The sequence below is a fragment of the Mobula birostris genome, chromosome 8 (assembly GCF_030028105.1).
Source record: "Mobula birostris isolate sMobBir1 chromosome 8, sMobBir1.hap1, whole genome shotgun sequence".
Lineage (NCBI taxonomy): Eukaryota > Metazoa > Chordata > Chondrichthyes > Myliobatiformes > Myliobatidae > Mobula > Mobula birostris.
The window spans coordinates 70,501,095-70,518,953 of record NC_092377.1 but is presented as its reverse complement, the minus strand read 5'-3'; the positions used below and the strand labels follow the sequence as shown (position 1 = coordinate 70,518,953).

Here is a 17,859-nt window from a genome sequence, read left to right as displayed (position 1 = left end):
AGACGAAAGGGGTGTGGGCTGACCTCTACCTCGCTGAGGCCAGGCAGCATCTCACAGATATCTCCTCTTACTCAGCCCTTGAAAAGGACCATGAGGCTATTGTTTCCCTCACCATTACCAACCAAGACTTTGGAGATCACCCATCCACTGCCACCAACCTCATAATTCCCTTATCCCACACTGCTCGTCTCTACTTCCTACTCCAAGATCCAAGAACCTGACTGTCTGGGAAAGCCCATTGCTCCTTCTTGCTCCTGCCCCGCTGAGCTCGTGTCTGTACACCTCGACTCCACTTTATCCCGCTTGGTTCAGTCCCTTCCCACCTACATCCACCACACTGCACACGCACTTGCTCTCCTCAATAACACTCCATTCGATGGCCCTGATCGCTTCATTTTTACCATGTCCAGTCCCTACACACTTCTATCCCCCATCAAAAATGCCTTAAAGCTCTCTGCTTCTTTCTCAACAGCAGACTTAACCAATACCCCTCCACCAGCCCTCTCCTCCGTCTGGCAGAACAGGTCCTCACCCTCAACAATTTCTCTTTCAGCTCCTCCCACTTTCTCCAAACTCATGGGCACCCACCTCGACCCCACCTATGCCTGCCTTTTAGTTGGATACGTGCACAGTCCACGTTCCAAGCCTTCCCTGATAATGTTCCCTAACTTCCTGCACTACACTGAAGACTGCATTGGTGCTGCTTCATGCTCCTATGCTGAGCTTGTCACTTTCATTAACTCTGCCTCTAACTTCCACCCTGCCCTTAAGTTCATGTGGTCCATTTCTGACACTCCTCTCTCCTTTCTCTATCTCTGTCCTCATCTCTGGAGAAAAGCTGTCTACTTACATCTTTCATAAACCTGCTGGTTCCAATGGCCATCTTGACTATAGCTCTTCACACCTTGTCTCGTGTAAAAATACCATTCCCTTTTCTCAGTTCCTTTATCTCTGCCATATCTGTTCCCAGGATAAGTCTTTCCTTTCCAGGACATTGAAGATACTCAAAGGATGGGGTCTTCTTTCCTCCACTATTGACGCTGATCCCACCCGTTTCCTGGACATCTGCACTTATTCCATCTTCTCGCCACCATAACAGGGATAAAGTTGTTCTTGTCCTCATCAAGCACCCCATGATGCTCTGCACCCAACACATCTCTTTTAACTGCAAGTTGTGCTTCAGTTAGGTGCCATTTTTGAATGCTTTCTTTTAAGATTCCACAAACGAAATGATCTCTCAGTGTATCATTAAGTCCATTACTGAACTGACAATGCCCAGGGTCAATCTCTTCATTTCAACCATCTACACTGAAATGGATTCCCTTTCCTTTAGATTCTGCTTATGAAACCAAAAGAGTTCTGCAATCAACAATGGTTTCAGTTCTAAATGCTCCTGCATTATTTTCACAATATTAACAAAGCTAACTTCAAACAAGAGAAAATTTGCAGATGCTGGAACTCTGAGCAACACACACAAAATGCTGGAGAAACTCAGCAGGCCAGGCAGCATCCATGGAAAAGAGTACAGTCGATGTTTTGGGCCGAAACCCTTCGGCAGGATTGATTTTCGCTTGTTTAGTTGAAGCATTTAAACTTCTAAGCAAACTGTATGCCTTTAAATCCAATGCACTCAAACTGCTACTCATTTCTCATTGGCTATTTCACTTGCTCAATTTACTCAGTACACAAATTCCAGTTTTCTGTTGTGCAACTGAACACGCCAATCTTTCCTGCTCTTTTTTTTAATGATTATCATCACTCAGTACTCACTGTTTATGAACTCATGAATTTGTCCAATTTCTGCTTTTTTGAAAATAAACCTTGGTCATCTCCGACCTCCTTTTCTCAAGAAACATGTGCTGCTCTTTCTTTTTTAAAAACTTGAACGCCTTGCTGAGCTTCAACACATAGGTAGCCATCTTGGGCTTGTTTAAAACTTATCCGTCACCACTGTTATTTTTTGTAACTCCAAAACAAACTTAATTGAAAGTAAAAGACAGGAGCCTGGAGGTAACTGGTCTGAGTTTTGTTTTATAACTTTAAAGCAAGGTGCACGTGTATGACATGGTAGCGTCATGATGTATGCAATTCACATATTTTTAAAATATGACCCTGTAATTAATTATTTAAATTAAGAATGCTTAATCAAACAATACATTTACTCAAATACTACTGAAATATTAAATACACAATAGCAGGGATCGTTCCCTCCGTGATTCCCTTGTCCATTCTCCACTATCCTCCCTCCTGGCACACATCCCTGCAAGCAACAGAAATGCTACACCTGCCCATTTACCTGCGTTCAGGGCCCCAAACAGACCTTCCAGGCAAGGCCACACTTCATCTGCAAATCTGCTGGGTGGTCTACTGTATCCTGTGCTCCCGAAGCAGCCTCATCTACATTGGTGACACCTGCATCAAGCGGGATTTCCCAATGGTCAACCATTTTAATTCTAATCCCCATTCCTGTTCTGACATGTCAGTCCGTGGCCTCCTCTTCTGCCACGGTGACACCACTCCCTAGGTTGGAGGAGCAACATGTCATATTCTATCTAGGTAGCCTCCAACCTGACCGCATGAACATCGATTTCTCCAAATTCTAGTAATTTTCCCTCCCCTTCCCTCTTCTTCAATTCCCCACTCTGACTTTTTCCCTCTTCTCCTCACCTGCCTATCACTTCCTGTTAGTACCCCCCCTTCCCTTTCTCCCATGGGGAACTCTCCTTTCCTAGCAGATTCCTTCCTCACCAGCCCTTTATCTTTTCCACCTATCATCTCCCAGCTTCATTCCCCCCCCCACCCACTTGGCTTCACCTATCACCTTCCAGCTTGTACTCTTTCCCCACCCCAACTCCTTACTCTGGCATCTTCCCCCTTCCTTTCCAGTCCTGATGAGGTGTCTCAGCCCGAAACATTGACTATCTCTCCATTTCCACAGATGCCACGTTGCCTGCTGAGTTCCTGCAGCATTTTGTGTGTGCAGCCCATGAACTGAGATAGCTCAGAGTCAACCCCAACTGTTGACTTAGAGGAGGAAGGCATAGAAACCTGCAGATAAATTGGTAGGCTACTGGCAAGACACAAAGCTGTTGTGTTACGGAGGATTCTGTTGCCAAGCAGCCACATGCCAAAGCAGTTCCATATATATTTTCTTCAGCTTTAGCAGAAAGAACTGTTGTGCTCTTAAATCGGCAAAGAAAAAAGTTCTAATGCTTATGTGAATACCAGTGGTCACAAAAGATTTTCTTTTCGCAACAGCAGGACAATGACTTTTCCTTTGCAGGGATCCTTCTAGAACAAGTTGAGACTCGCCTGCCACCATTCAGGGTGACCACTGAGAAACATCAAGAATTCTCAGAATGCCAGCAGCCAGGTGAGCGAGGCCAGTAACAGGCCGTGTTGATCATATATCGATTTAAGTAGTGCAACGTTCAATAATGTCCTGAAATAAAGACCAAAGCAAACCACGCCTCATCCAAGTAAAGATTAAAAGTTTAATTTTCACTCGTCAGTTGACATCTGCCCAAGACAACGATGGTAAAATAGTCACCAAGTCCATCAAGCAGAGGCTAATCCTACTCTCAAATTACTTGACCCTGAGAACCTCAAACCATTACTTCATTGTATGAAATTTACCCATGAACAATACTGAAAATGAAGGGTCCTTGCTAGACTGCCATTAAATTCTGGATGGCCGCCGGTGATCAGCGGTTTTCTGCAGAGGGCAGTATTGAGACCACGTTTCATGTTATATGTCAATATAATGATTTGGATGACAGAATTGATGGTTTTGTGGCCAATTTTGCAGACAATGCAAAGGGAGGTGGAGGAGTAGGTAGTGTTGAGGAAGCAGAGAGTCTGCAGAACGACATGGACAGATTGGGAGAATGGGCGAAATGGCAATTGGAATATAGTGTGTGGTAATGCATTTTGGTTGAAGTAGTAAAAAGTGCAGACAATTTTCTAAACAGGGAGAAAATTCAAAAATCAGAGGTGCAAAGGGACTTGGGAATCCTTCTGCAGGATTCCCTAAAGGTTAACATGCAGGTTGAGTTGGTAGTAAGGAAGCCAAATGCAATATTAGCACTCATTTTGAAAGAACTAGAATACAAAAGCAAGGATGCTATGCTATGGTGAGGTTTTATGAGGTATTGGTCAGTCCTCACTTGCAGTAATGGGAGCAGTTTTGGGCCCCTTAGCTAAGAAAAGATAGCCTTCAAGCGGGTCCAGAGGAGGTTCACGATAATGATTCTGGGAATGAAAGCGTTAACGTATGAGGAGGATTTAATGGCTCCAGGCCTGTACTCACTGGAGTTTAGAAGAATCTACCTGTATTTGAAAAGGCAAAGACTGATTAGGGGCAGTCAGCATTGCTTTGTGTTTGGAAAAACACATCTCACAAATTTGATTAAGGGGCTTGTTTTGAAGAGGAGACCAAGAAGATTAATGAGAGCAGAGCTTAGAGACTAAAGTCCTGCATGTCTGGAAGATCAGATCACATGGAATCCAGAATGAGCTAGACAATTGGACACAAAACTGGCTAGCTGGTGGGAGTCAGAGTGTGGTGGTGGGGTGGTGTTGTTCAGATTGCAGGCCTGTGTGCAGTGTTGTCACAGGTATTGGTGCGGGGTCCACTGTTTCTAATTCATATTAACAATTTGGATGGGAATATAGTCGGCATGGTTAGTATTTGTGGATGACACCAAAACTGGTGATATAGTGGACAAAGGAATGGCAGACAGAATTTAGCTTGTACAGATGTGAAATGTTGCACTTTGGAAAGTTAAATCATTTACTCAATAAGTGGCTGGGCCCTGGAGAGTGTTGCAGGTCAGAGAAACCTAGGGATACAGGTACATAGTTCCTATGTAGTGGCAGAAATAGACAGGACATTGAAGGTGGTGTGAGGCATGTGTCCCTTCATTAGTCAGGGAACTGATTACAGGAGTTGTGATATCACATTACAACTGTACGTCATTGGTAACAACACACTTGGAAAATTGTACACTGTTGTGGACATCCAGCTAGAGGATGTCCTTAAATTGGAAAGAGAGCAGAAAAAAAATTCACAAGGATACCAGGACCAGGGGGCTCATGATTTAAGGAGAGGCAAGATAGAACGGGATTATTCTCCCTGCGGCAGAGGAGGCCGAGTAATGACCTGATATAGAGGAAAGGACAGAGAGAAGGTGAAAGGTCACACTTTTTCGAGTAGGGGAGTACAAAACCAGAGGGCATAGATTTAAGGTGAAAGGGAAAAGATTTACAGATGACCTGAAACAAATATAGAACAAAAAACAGTGGAGCACAGTACAGGACCTTAGGCCCACAATGTTGTGCTGACCTATTAACCTACTAAGATCAGTCTAACATTTCCCTCCTAAATAGCCCTCCATTTTTTCTTTCATCCATGTACCTATCTAAGAGTCTTTTAAATACCTCTAATAACACTTCTGGCAGCTCGTCCTGCACACTCTAAAGAAAAACTACCTCAGATATCCTCGTATGCTTTCCTTCAATCACCCTAAACTAAGCCCCCTCATATTAGCCATTTCCATCACAGGAAAAGGTCTTCAGCTGTCCACTCTATCTATGCCTCTTATCATTTTAAACACCTCTATGAAGTCACCCCTCATCCTAATTCGCTCCAAAGAGAAAAGCCCCAGTTTGCTAAATCTATCTTGTAAGACATGCTCTCTAATGCAGGCAGCATCCTGGCAAATCTCCTCTGCACCCAACTGAAAACTTCCACATCCTTCCAATAACGAAGAGACCAGAAATGAACACAATATTCCAAGTGTAGTCGAGCTAGGGTTTTACAGAGCTGCAACGTCACCTCGTGGCTCTTGAACTCAATCCCCTGACTCATGAAAGCCACAACACCACAGGCCTTTTTAACCACCCTGTCAACTTGCACAGCAACTCTGAGGGATCAATGGACATGAACCCCAAGATCCCTCTGTTCCTCCACACAGATAAGAACCCTACCATCAACCTCGAACTCTGCCTTCAAGCTTCACCTTCCACAGTGTATCACCTCACACATTTCCAGTTTGAGCTCCATCTGCCACCTCTCAGCCCAGCTCTGCATCCTATGAAGGTACCACTGCAACCTACGACAACTTTCTACACTATCCACAGCACCATCAACCTTTGTGTAACCTGCAAACTTACTACCTCACCTTACCACTACATCATCCAAATCATGAGTAAGAATCACAAAGAGCAGGGGTCCCAGAACAGATCCCTATGGAATACCATGGGTTATCAACCTCCAGGCAGAATACCTCCATCTACTACAACCTCTGCTTTCTGAGGGCATGCCAATTCTGAATCCAGGCAACCAGGTTTCCCTAGATCCCATGCCTCCAAACCTCCTGAATGAGCATACCATGAGGAACCTTGTCAAACGGCTTACTGAAACCGATATACACCAGATTCACCACTCCACCTTCATCAATTTGTCTTGTCACTTCTTCAACAAATTCAATCAGGCTCATGAGGCACGAGCTGACCCTCACAAAGCCGTGCTGGAAGTTCAACATTTCCTACAGAGGGCAACGTATGTGGAATGAGCTGCTGATGGAAGTGTTGGAGGCAGATATAAAATTACAGCCTTTAGAGACATTTAGACAGTACAGAAATGGAGAATATTTAGAGGGGTATGGGTAAAATAAGATTAGCTCAGGCAGGCAACTGGGTCAGCATTGCTGAGTCGGGCTGAAGGGCCTGTTTCCATACTGTATAACCCTATGACTCAGTCTGACCCATCAGAACACTTCCAATTTGTTAAGGAACAGAAAATGGACATGGATAAGCTACATGCCAGTCTGGGCATGTCAGGAATCCAATGAAAGGGGAAATAACAGGAACAGATCTTACATTGACAGCTCCAGATATACATCCAACCACAATGGGTAGCCCCATTTCCCAGCATCGTCACCAGCTGGGTAATGATTTGTACAAAATGAGAAGAAGAATTCTCTCGTCAAACGTCCATTTTCCTGCCTCTTAGATGAATTATTTAAGGACAATTTCACTCACCCAGTGCCAGTGGAAACATGCAGTGACATGTTCCCCAACAATGGAGTGTTATCACAAATCCTACTAACCATACTGTTTTACACTCTCATCAATATGCTTTTAGCTCTAGGATTACTGATCCCCATTTGGCTCTAGGATTATTGATTTCCTCGGCTCAATTACAGGCACGAATCCTTTCAGAATTAACCCAAATTCCACAGGTTGCACACAATCACTTTCACTTAAGCAAAAAGAAAATCTAAAGCAACTCCCTGGAGTAGTCATATACAAAGTTTCTAAAGATATCGGACCAGACAATTAAAGGTTTGCCCACAGGCAATGTTACAGGTGGAGAATCTGAGAATCCCAATACAATGGCCAAGTAGCTAAATTGGCAATGGAAGTCACAGAAACACAAGAAATCAGAGTTTGCATGAGCAAAAATCTTTTGCTTTTGGGGATAGAGATAAGAAACCAATGAGGGATTTGAAACAAAAGGATAAAACCTTCCAATGAGTACAAATGGTGATAGGCAGAGGATTTAGATGCAAGTTAAGTTACAAACTGCAGACTTTGGGATGGTGGAAGTTACAGTGTTGTCCAAGAGAGCATTATTTTAGTACACGAAATAGTGCTGGGCCAGAAGTTCAACAACTTTCACCTCTAACTTCACCCATCTCCCTCTTTGCCATTATGGCCACTGAAAGCTTCACACTGACTCTTTTGTCACCTCCAGATTGGTTTTCCCTCCTGCCCTTAAAGCTCTCCCTCAACTCTTTCTCCCATCATACCAAACAACTCAGAAAAATGTCACGCTCGTCTCTCCTTTCCAAATAACATCCCACAGGAATTCACAATGTCTCCATCTAGTTATACCTCTTTCCCAACTTCAAAAGGTTCTGCAAAATGTTGACCTCCTTGACTATATCATCACACTCATTTGCACCCAATGAAGGGGTCCACTCTGCTGCATACAGATTGAAACAGTACAATGAACTGCTGGCTCCCATTTTACTCAAAGAAAATAGGACTACTTCACCGGTAGGCTTTTGCCTTGAAGAAAATCAGCAGGCACTTTAAATAAGTGACTAGTTTATAGGCAAAGGAAATGTAATCAAAGGCCAGACAGACAAGGATGATGAAACAGCAAACAATATACTGGAGGAAGTCAGCAAGCCAGGCAGCACCTCCAGCCTATCGATCCTGACAAAGGATCACGGCCTGAAATGGCGACTGTCTATTCATTTCCGCAGATGCTGCATGACCAGCTGAGTTCTTCCAGCATTTTGTGTGTGTTGACCTGCAGCTCATTGTTGCTCCAGATTCCAGCATCTGCATCACTTACCTTTCCCTGAAGAAATTTCATTGAGAAAATGGTTACAAAGTTAGTCTGATCGATCTTAGGTGCCTACTGAAACTGCATTCTTATCCATTGACTATATATTGGCTCTTCTTATACTTGAGTTACTTATCAAAAACTTTGAACTTCCAGAGGACTCCCATAAACATCAGCATCTTATAAACTTTCCTTAGGCGATTTCTTTCAGCAGATGAAGTACAGGGCTACACACAGATGGAAAGCTCCTCCATGTTTTTTTTTAAACAAATACAATTTAAATCAAATGCACAACTTTAAAAAAAGACAACACACTTCCTTGTGTTCCTGTCTGTCAGTGTGGTCATTCCTACCTGATAAGAATGACTGGCACGCACCCTGCATATACAGAGAGAACCATAGTGCCGTTAGTCCACGTCAGAGCACCCTTCAGTGCAGCAAGTACAGATCCCACACTGCATATTAATGGTGATGTGGCAAAACCATTCCTGGCAGTCAGAATTCTGGCCTTGGGCAAAAAGGCTGACTACAGTCACCGTGGTGAACAGGGCAACTGGTCACAGTCAGCAAAGTGGCAACCTGCTTTTCCACTGTTCCACTCAAGTGGGGGAAACCACAGAAAAGACTTGTGGGTAACCTGGTTAATGGTCTTTACTCAAAGTCCTCCTTCATTGTGACTTAATTTCCATCACTGCCTGTCCATAAATGTAAGACCTTTTGGTTGGCTGCCTCACTCAGACTCATTGTGTGTCAATTTTACTAAGGGTCTGCATTCGAGCCTCAAAGTGGGCAGCTGCTGGTAAAACATCAGCATTCTCTTCCCAAGCTCCCACTGTTTTCTTGGAAAGAAGCTTTGCAACAACTTGGAAAGGAACTTTACCTCCTCCACACCACCACCCAGCGTTCCAAAGAGGTGAGACTGAAAACTGGCATTCTATATTCTCCATTCAGGGAGAGTCTCCTCAGCATTTGTGCATTAGAGTAACATTTATACATAAAGATTTATATATGAAGGCAAAAATCCAACACTGTGCAACACATATATATGAAATAGTGACTGAAGTTCAGAAAACTCCAGACCTTGAACCTTAGGTGAAGGCACCACTGTCAATAACACAGCAACTTAAATCAAGACACCACTGACCACTCCTCAGAGTGCAGATATCCTGGAATTTGTAGGACCAGAAGAGATGAGAGGAATTCATAGGGGGTCAGCAGGGATTTGACAACAAAGAATATAAAGGCAAGAATAAAAAATTATGGACTACACCCTGGAACTGTGAAAGAGGTGGCTGAATAGATTGTGGATTCTATCATATTATGATCACTCACTGGCTCCTAGGGGGTTCCTTTACCTTAAGCTCCCTAATTAAATCTGGTTCACTGAGCAACACCAAACCCAGAATTGCTTTTTTGTTGCTATTTAATCATTGCTACTTAAGCTCCAAGTTCTGGAATTTTCTCCTCAACCCTCTAGTTTCCTGTCTCCACTCTCTAGCTGTTTCATACAGCCTAACTTCTTGATCAAGCTTCCAGTCTCTGTCCAAAAAAAGCACCTTGAGTGGAAAGAGGCCAATTAGTTAGACAATATTCAATCAGATCCTGGAAATACTTCATTCCATTAAAAAAGGGCTATTTAAATCAGTTAGTTACAGTTAACATGATTCAGAAACAATCATCTGTTTTCAAACCATTAGCTCAACAAGACATAATGGGCTGCTATAAAACATCATATATTCCTGCCAGTGGCTGCAAATGTTCTGAACTCTAAGTGGCATTTACATTAAATTACTGGACAACTTTTCCCTTTGCAGAAAACTAAAGAAGAAAAGTTTATCTCCATAAGTACCTCAGAAACCCAAAGTCCAAACTTAAATCACAGTTCAGATCTTTTAAGTATGTTTCATTTGAATGACTATGGAGGAAGTCAAGTTTACAAGTCAAGGAATAGAAAAAATACATCAATCTAGATGTCCAGTCTGAACTATTCTCTTTTCAAATTAGGTGCAACGTAAGTACAGTGGTTGTGTTCGTAGCAATCAAAACAAGAAGTATGAACCATTAAATCTCACCTCCATACACAAAATAGCAGCGATAAAAAGTAAAACATAAATATAAAAAGAGGAAGGTTCATGCATTTTACAGAGACGGAGTTTTCACCACGATTTACATACCGCTCTGGTGAAAACTGTGATCCGTACTCACCCACACAAATGGAGGCCAATCCTGATACTGGGCTTTCCGGTGTAACGATCTAGTGCTCCGTTGGTCTGATGGTCAGTCCCTCCAATTTCCCCAGTGCATCGCCGCTGTCCAGTGCTCAGGGCGCTGGTCTTCGGTCCCCACCCACCCGGCTGGGCTCCGGTGCCCCGATCGCTTCCGGGCCAGCCCCGGCCGCTCGAGCAAAATGTAACAAAGAGCAGGAGGTGGGCCGAGCACAAGTTTCAACCAATTGGAGTGCAGAAAGCGGGTCATGGTAACGGCCAATCAGAGCACTCGCTTCAAACTGTTGCGCCGCGACCCTTTCAGGGTGAGGGCTCGTTGGCGCATGCTCATTCCGACCGGAGGGTGGTTGTAGCAGAGTCTGTGAGCGAGTTATGTCGGGGTCGACGTGACACTCCAGCTAGGGCAGTTCGATATGGAGAGCATGCAGCCGATAAATCCGAATGAACGGCAGAGACCGTCCGGCACCAGCGGCGTGACAGGAGCTGCCAGTCTGCGTGGAACTCAAAGGGACTCCAGCCCCGGAGTTTTAGTGGGGTTGACCCTCGAAACCTTCCCCGTAAGTGGAAATAGCCGCAAGGCAGCCGAGGTTTGAGATCAGAGTTTTCCTTCTCCCAAATGAGCTGCCAACCACGGCTGACGAGCCCCATCTGCCTGAAGCGACTCTTCTAAGGCGCCAGTAACCCACCTTTGCCCTTTCTCCTATCAGTAGAAACGGTTGCTCTCTAAATCACACGTGAAGGCCAGGGGCTGGTCTTGGTTGTTAGTAAACCAAGTACACCAGACGTAACTGATCCAGCATCTGTCCTTGCCGGAAATCAGTGGACACATGCGCTTGATAAGGTGCCGCTTATTGGATTTATCACCATGACTGAAGCCTGAGAAATAAAAAAAATCTACAGCAGAAGGGTCGGAAGATAAGCGAAGGGACAATAGAGAGCGAAAGATAAAATTGGACTGCAGTGTGCAGTGGGATTCCCCAGTGTCCATACATGGACATTACATAGAAAACCTACAGCACAATACAGGCCCTTCGGCCCACAATGTTGTGCGGAACACATACGTACTTTAGAAATTACCTAGGCTTACCCAAAGCCCTCTATTTTTCTAAGCTCCATGTACCTATAAGACTCTATCGTTTCTGCCTCCACCACCGTCGCCGGCAGCCCATTCCACGCACTCGCCACTCGCTGCGTAAAAAAACTTAACCCCTGACATCTCCTCTGCACCTACTTCCAAGCACCTTAAAACTGTGCCCTCTCGTGTTAGCCATTTCAGTCCTGGGGAAAAAAGCCTCTAACTATCCACACGACCAATGCCTCTCATCATCTTATACATCCCTATCAGGTCACCTCTCATCCTCCGGCGCTCCAAGGAGAAAAGGCCGAGTTCACTCAACCTATTCTCATAAGACATGTCCCCCAATCCAGGCAACATCCTTGTAAATTAGGTTTAAAACAAACCGAGAGTTGGGTGTACAGGACACAATTCTCGAGTTTGCAGATGATTCAAAACCTGGAGCTGCAATAAATTATAAGAAAATTGGTAATAAACTCCAAGGAGACATACACAGGCTGGAGAAATGGATGCTGTAAGAAACTGCACATGCTGGAGAAATTGGGTCAGGCAGCATCTCTGTGGAGGGAAATTGGACTGTCATTGTTTAAGATCGAGACCTTCCAGAGAAAGGACCTCTCTAGTCACAGGACTATGTTGGCTATGGAGCACCCATTTACACTATCCTATACTATTCTCTTCACAATCCCATTGACCCCTCCCCCCAGATTCTATCACTCACCTACACACAGAGTTGCTATCAACATCCCAAACCACAAGTCTTTGGGGTAAGAGGAAAGTGGAGTACCTGGCATCCACAGGTGATACAGGCGGATCTACAGACCCTCAAATCCACAGCATCTTAGAGAGGAAGTTCAAACTCCACCACGGGTCAGGGTTCAACCCATGTCCTTGATGCTGTGAGCTAGAAGCTCTGCTACCTGAACTACTGTGCCACCTAAAGTGTTACTTAATTGCATTTTTGTTAATAAAGAAAAAAGCACCACAACATTTTGTTAATTAAATGTATGAACTGTGCCTTTAACCAAAACTAATGCTGATTAAAAAAAAAGCAAAATGCAGAAAATCAAAAATTATAGCAGTCTTTTAAGAGATGTAAGCATTCCCCCTACAGAGAGAAAGACACCTAATTACTCCCAAAGTCCCAACACCTCTAAATTACTGAAAAATGTGTCAAGTCAATGGGCAGTGATTAGTTATTTGATCAAAGACTGGGTGTATTGACAGGATAAAGGGTGCCGAGTATTGTATTAAGCACTGGACTGAATTTTCCTTGGAAATTCCACTCACGCTCTCATTAGGAATCGTTTGAGATATAGACTCTTCTATGGTTGAAAAGCATTCTTCTGAAATGAGCCTATCAATAATTGAATTTCCTCATTATATTTTCTTTGCATTTTGTTATAAGATTTGAAAACAGCTTTAGATTTTTCACATTCACCAGATTCCTTCTTGCTTACAATCGTTAGATAGAATGAAAATAATGCATGTAGTAATGTTACAATTTAGGTTCTATAGTTATGAATTTGTAACAATTCTTCATATCTTTGACTAATGCTTTTCTCAAAAGCCACTATTGAAGGACAAATAGTGACACTGGAAAAACCATTGCAGTCTGGTAAAGAAAATATTAATTTGTAGGTGACCTACATTTACATTAAGTAAAACAATTTCCACATACTCTTCCTTCACGCACTCTGACAATATACAGTATATACATACCTAGTGATACACTACTGATTTTTTTGGAAGAGGAAACTAAGCTTGTTAATGTATATGCTGCAGTTGAGGTAATCTACATGGACTTCAGCCAGGCTTTTGACAATGATTAAAAAGTTTAGTACCCATGGGATCAAGGTCAATTGCTAAATTAGATCTGACTCTGGCTTGGTGATTAGAGGCAGGGATTAATGAAGAGACCTTTCTATTTTATGTCTTAACATTCTGAATGTTAATGCAACAGGTATAGTTCGTAAGTTTGCAGATGGCATAAAACTTGATGGCACTGTTGAAGCTGAGGAGGGTAGTCTTTCAATACATAATGATATTAATGAGTTGGTAAAATAGGCAGCAATGGCAGATGCGGTTTAATTCTAAATAATGTGAGGACATGCATTTTGGACAAATAGTAGGGCTAGAATATGCACAATAAATGCTAGGACCCTAAGTATTGAAAAACAAAGGGACTTGGTGTACATGTCCCTTTGACCTGAAGGCAAAAACACAGGTCAAAGTCAAGTTTATTTTCACATGCCATGCACATATACACCAGCACAATAAAAAACTTACAAGAGCATCACAAGCATTGAAGATATAATGTTTATAAGGAAAATATAAATTAAAATTATATAAGAAAGAATGCAATCAGAACAGGATAAACTAAGTCCATAAGATAAAGGAGCAGAATTCAGCCATTTGGCCCATCGAGTCTGCTCCATCATTTCACCATGGCTGATCCATTTTCCCTCTCAGCCCCAATCTCCTGCCCTCTCCTCGTATCCCTTCATGCTCTGATTAGTCAAGAATTTATCAACCTCTGCCAGTGGCTTGGCTTCCACAGCTGTCTGTGGCAACAAATTCCACAGATTCACCACTCTCTGGCTAAAGAACTCCCTTGTCATATCTGTTCTAAATGGACATTCCTGTATTTTGAGGCTGTGTCCTCTGGTCCTAGACTCCCTCGCCATAGGAAACATCCTCTCCACATACACTCTACTGAGGTCTTTCAACATTCAAGAGGGTTCAGTGAGATCCTCACTCATTCTTCTGAATCCCATTGAGTACTGTCGTAGAGCCATCAAAACCTTCTCGTATGATAAGCCTTTCAATCCCAGGATCATCTTTGTGAACCTCCTTTGAATCCTCTCCAATGTCAGCACACTCTTTCTTCGATAAGGGGCCCAAAACTGGCTTATAAAGGCTCAAGATTACATCCTTGCTTTTATGTTCTAGTCCTCTCAAAACAAATAGTAAGATTGCATTGGTCTTCCTCACCATTAACTCAACCTGCAAATTAACTTTTAGGGAATCCTGCACAAGGACTCCCAAGTCCCTTTGCACTTCAGATTTTGTGAATTTTCTCTCCGGTTAGAAAATAGTCTATGCCTTTATTTCTTCTACCAAAGTGCATGGCCATACACTTCCCGGCACTATATTCCATCTGCCACTTTTCCTATTCTCCTAATCTGTCTAAATCCTTCTGTAGCTTCTCTGCTTCCTTAAAACTCCCTGCCCACTGGGGATATTTTCGTATCATCTGCAAAATTGTCCACTGAGCCATCAATTCTGTCATCCAAGTATTGATATATAATGTAAAGAGAAGTGCTCCCAATGCAGACCCCTGTGGAACACCACTAGTAACAACAGCCAATGAGAAAAGGCTCCCTTTATTCCCACTCTTTTCCTCTTGCCAATCAACCAATGCTGTATCCATGCTAGTATCTTTCCTGTAATACCATTGGCTCCTAACTTGTTAAGCAGCCTCATGTGTGGCACCTTGTCAAAGGCCTTCTGAAAATCCATATAAACAACATCCACTGATTTTCCTTTGTCTATCCTGCTCGTTATTTCTTCCAAGAATTCCAACAGATTTGTCAGGCAAGATTTTTCCCTTGAGGAAACCATGTGAACTACAGCCTATTTTATCTTGTGCCTCCAAGTACCCTGAAACCACATCCTTAACAATTGACTCCAACATCTTCCCAATCACTCAGTTCAGACTAACTGGCCTATAATTTCCTTTCTTCTGCCCCTCTCCTTTCTTGAAGAGTGGAGTGATAATTGGAATGCTCCAGTCCTCTGGAACCATGCCAGAATCTGTTTATTTTTGAAAGATCATTACTAATGCTGCCACAATCTCTTCAGCCGCCTCTTTCAGAACCCTGGGGTGTACACCATCTGGTCCAGGTGACTTATCTACCTTCAGACCATTCAGTTTTCCAAGCACCTTCTGTGTAGTAATGGCAACTTCACACACGTCTGTCCACTGACACTCTTAAACTTTAGGCATACTACTAGTGTCCACGGTGGAGACTGATGCAAAATATTTATTCAGTTCATCCGCCATTTCCTTGTCCCTCATTACTACCTCTCCAGCATCATTTTCCAGCAGTCCAATATGTACTAGCGTCTCTCTTTTACACTTCATATATCTTCAGAAACTTTTTGCATCCTCCTTAATATTATTAGCTAGATTACTTTCATATTCCATCTTTTCCTTATTTATGACCTTTTAGTTGCCTTCTGTTGGTTTCTAAAAGCTTCCCAATCCTATAACTTCCCACTAATTTTTGCTCTATTATATGCCCTCATTGGCTTCTCTTATCAGCCACAGTTGTGCATTCGGACCGTTAGAATACTTCTTCTTTGGTTTGTATCTATCCTGTACTTTCCAAGTTGCTCCATTGCTGCTCTGCTGTCAGTCTTGCTAGTGTTCCCTTCCAATCAATTTTGGTCAACTCCTCTCTCATGCCTCTATAATTCCCTTTACTCCACAGTAATACTGAAACATTTGACTTTAGCTTCTCCTTTTCAAATTGTAGGGTGAATTCTATCATATTATGATCACTTATTCCTTAGGGTTCCTTTACCCTAAGCTCTCTAATCAATTGCAGTTCATTGCACAACACCGAATCCAGAATAGCTGATCCCCTAGTCGGCTCAACCACATGTTGCTCTAAAAATCCATCTTGTAGGCATTCTACAAATTCCCCCTCTTGGGATCCAGCACCTAGCTGATTTTCCCAATTACCTGCATATTGAAATCCCCATGATTATTGTAGCTTTGCCCTTTTGATAAGCATTATCTATCTCCCCTTGTAATTTGTAAAGCCCATCTTTACTACTATTTGGAGATCTGTATATAACTCCCATCAGGGTCTTTTTACCCCTACAGTTCCTCAACTCTACCCACAATGATCTTTACCTTCCAATCCTATGTCACCTCTTTCTAATGATTTAATTTCATTTTTAACAAAAAAGCCACCCCAACATGTCTGCCTACCTGCCTGTACTTTCAATATAATGTGTATCCTTGAATGTTAAGCTCCCAACTATGATCTTCTTTCTGTCATGATTCAGTGATGCCCACAACATCTATGTGCCAGTCTGTAACTGCGCTACAAGTTCATCTACTTTATTCTGTATACTATATGCATTCAAATATAGCATCTTCACTCCTGTGTTCATCCTATATTTTCCAATTTGTCCCCTTTTTACATTGCAACATCCCGTTCACTGCAACTTTGCCCAATCATTGGCCGTTCCTTGCTAGCAGTCTCGCTACACACTGCCTTTGCTTGTAATCCACCTACCCCATCTTCAGCCCTATCACTCCAGTTCCCATTCCCCTGTCAGATTAGCTTAAACCCTGCCCCAAACAGCTCTAGAAAACCTGCCCACAAGGATATTCACCCCCCCTCAGGTTCAGGAATAACCCATTCCTTTTGTTTAGGTCATACCTTCCCCAGGAAAGATCCCAATGATCCAGAAATCTGAAGCCCTGTCCCCTGCAGTAGTTTTTCATCCATGCATTCATCTGCCAGATCATCCTGTTCTTACCCTCACTGGCATGTGGCACAGGCAGCAATCCAGAGATTACTTCCCTGAAGTCTGCTTTTCAGCTTTCAACATGGCTCCCTAAAATCTCTCTTCAGGTCCTCCTCACCTTTCCTACCTATGTCTTTGGTGCAGATACCATGTATACCAAGTCTTCTGGCTGTTCCCACTGCCCCTTTAGCATGCTGTGGACCAGATCTTAGACAATCCCTGACCCTGGCACCTGGGAAGCAACAGACCGTCTGGGTGCCTCTGTTGCATCCTCAGAATTTTGTCTCAATTCCTCTATCGGTGGAACCTCCTGCAGCCCTCTTCATCTCTCTTCTCTTCTCATTCTCTTCTAGTTCAGCAGGTACACTGTATTCTTGTTCTTATTAGCTAGGGCACAGGACACGTGACCAATGAGGTCAAGGTACACCCACATCAAACATGACTTTGGCTACAACTGAGTACATTTTGACCACTATGCTACAGAAAGAATGTCATTGGACTGGGAATGGGGCAGAGAAAATTCACCAGGATATTGCCTGGGACAGAGCATTTCACCCATAAAGAGAAATGAGATAGGTTGGGTTTGTTTCCTTTGACCAGAGGAGGCTGAGGGTTGGACCGAGTGAGGTAAACAAAATAATAGCTATGTTAGA

The 17,859-nt window shown here is 43.1% G+C and overlaps 1 protein-coding gene across 2 annotated transcripts in view; it reads right to left on the bottom strand.

Moving 5' to 3' along the window:
* cep68 (centrosomal protein 68) overlaps positions 1-10,780 on the bottom strand; it is a 64,817-nt gene extending 54,037 nt beyond the window's left edge. For both annotated transcript variants that reach the window (XR_011886851.1, XM_072265432.1), the window contains exon 1: positions 10,565-10,780. The gene's annotated coding sequence lies outside the window, so the exon portion shown is untranslated. The remainder of the gene's footprint in view (positions 1-10,564) is intronic.
* Positions 10,781-17,859: the final 7,079 nt, after the last annotated feature.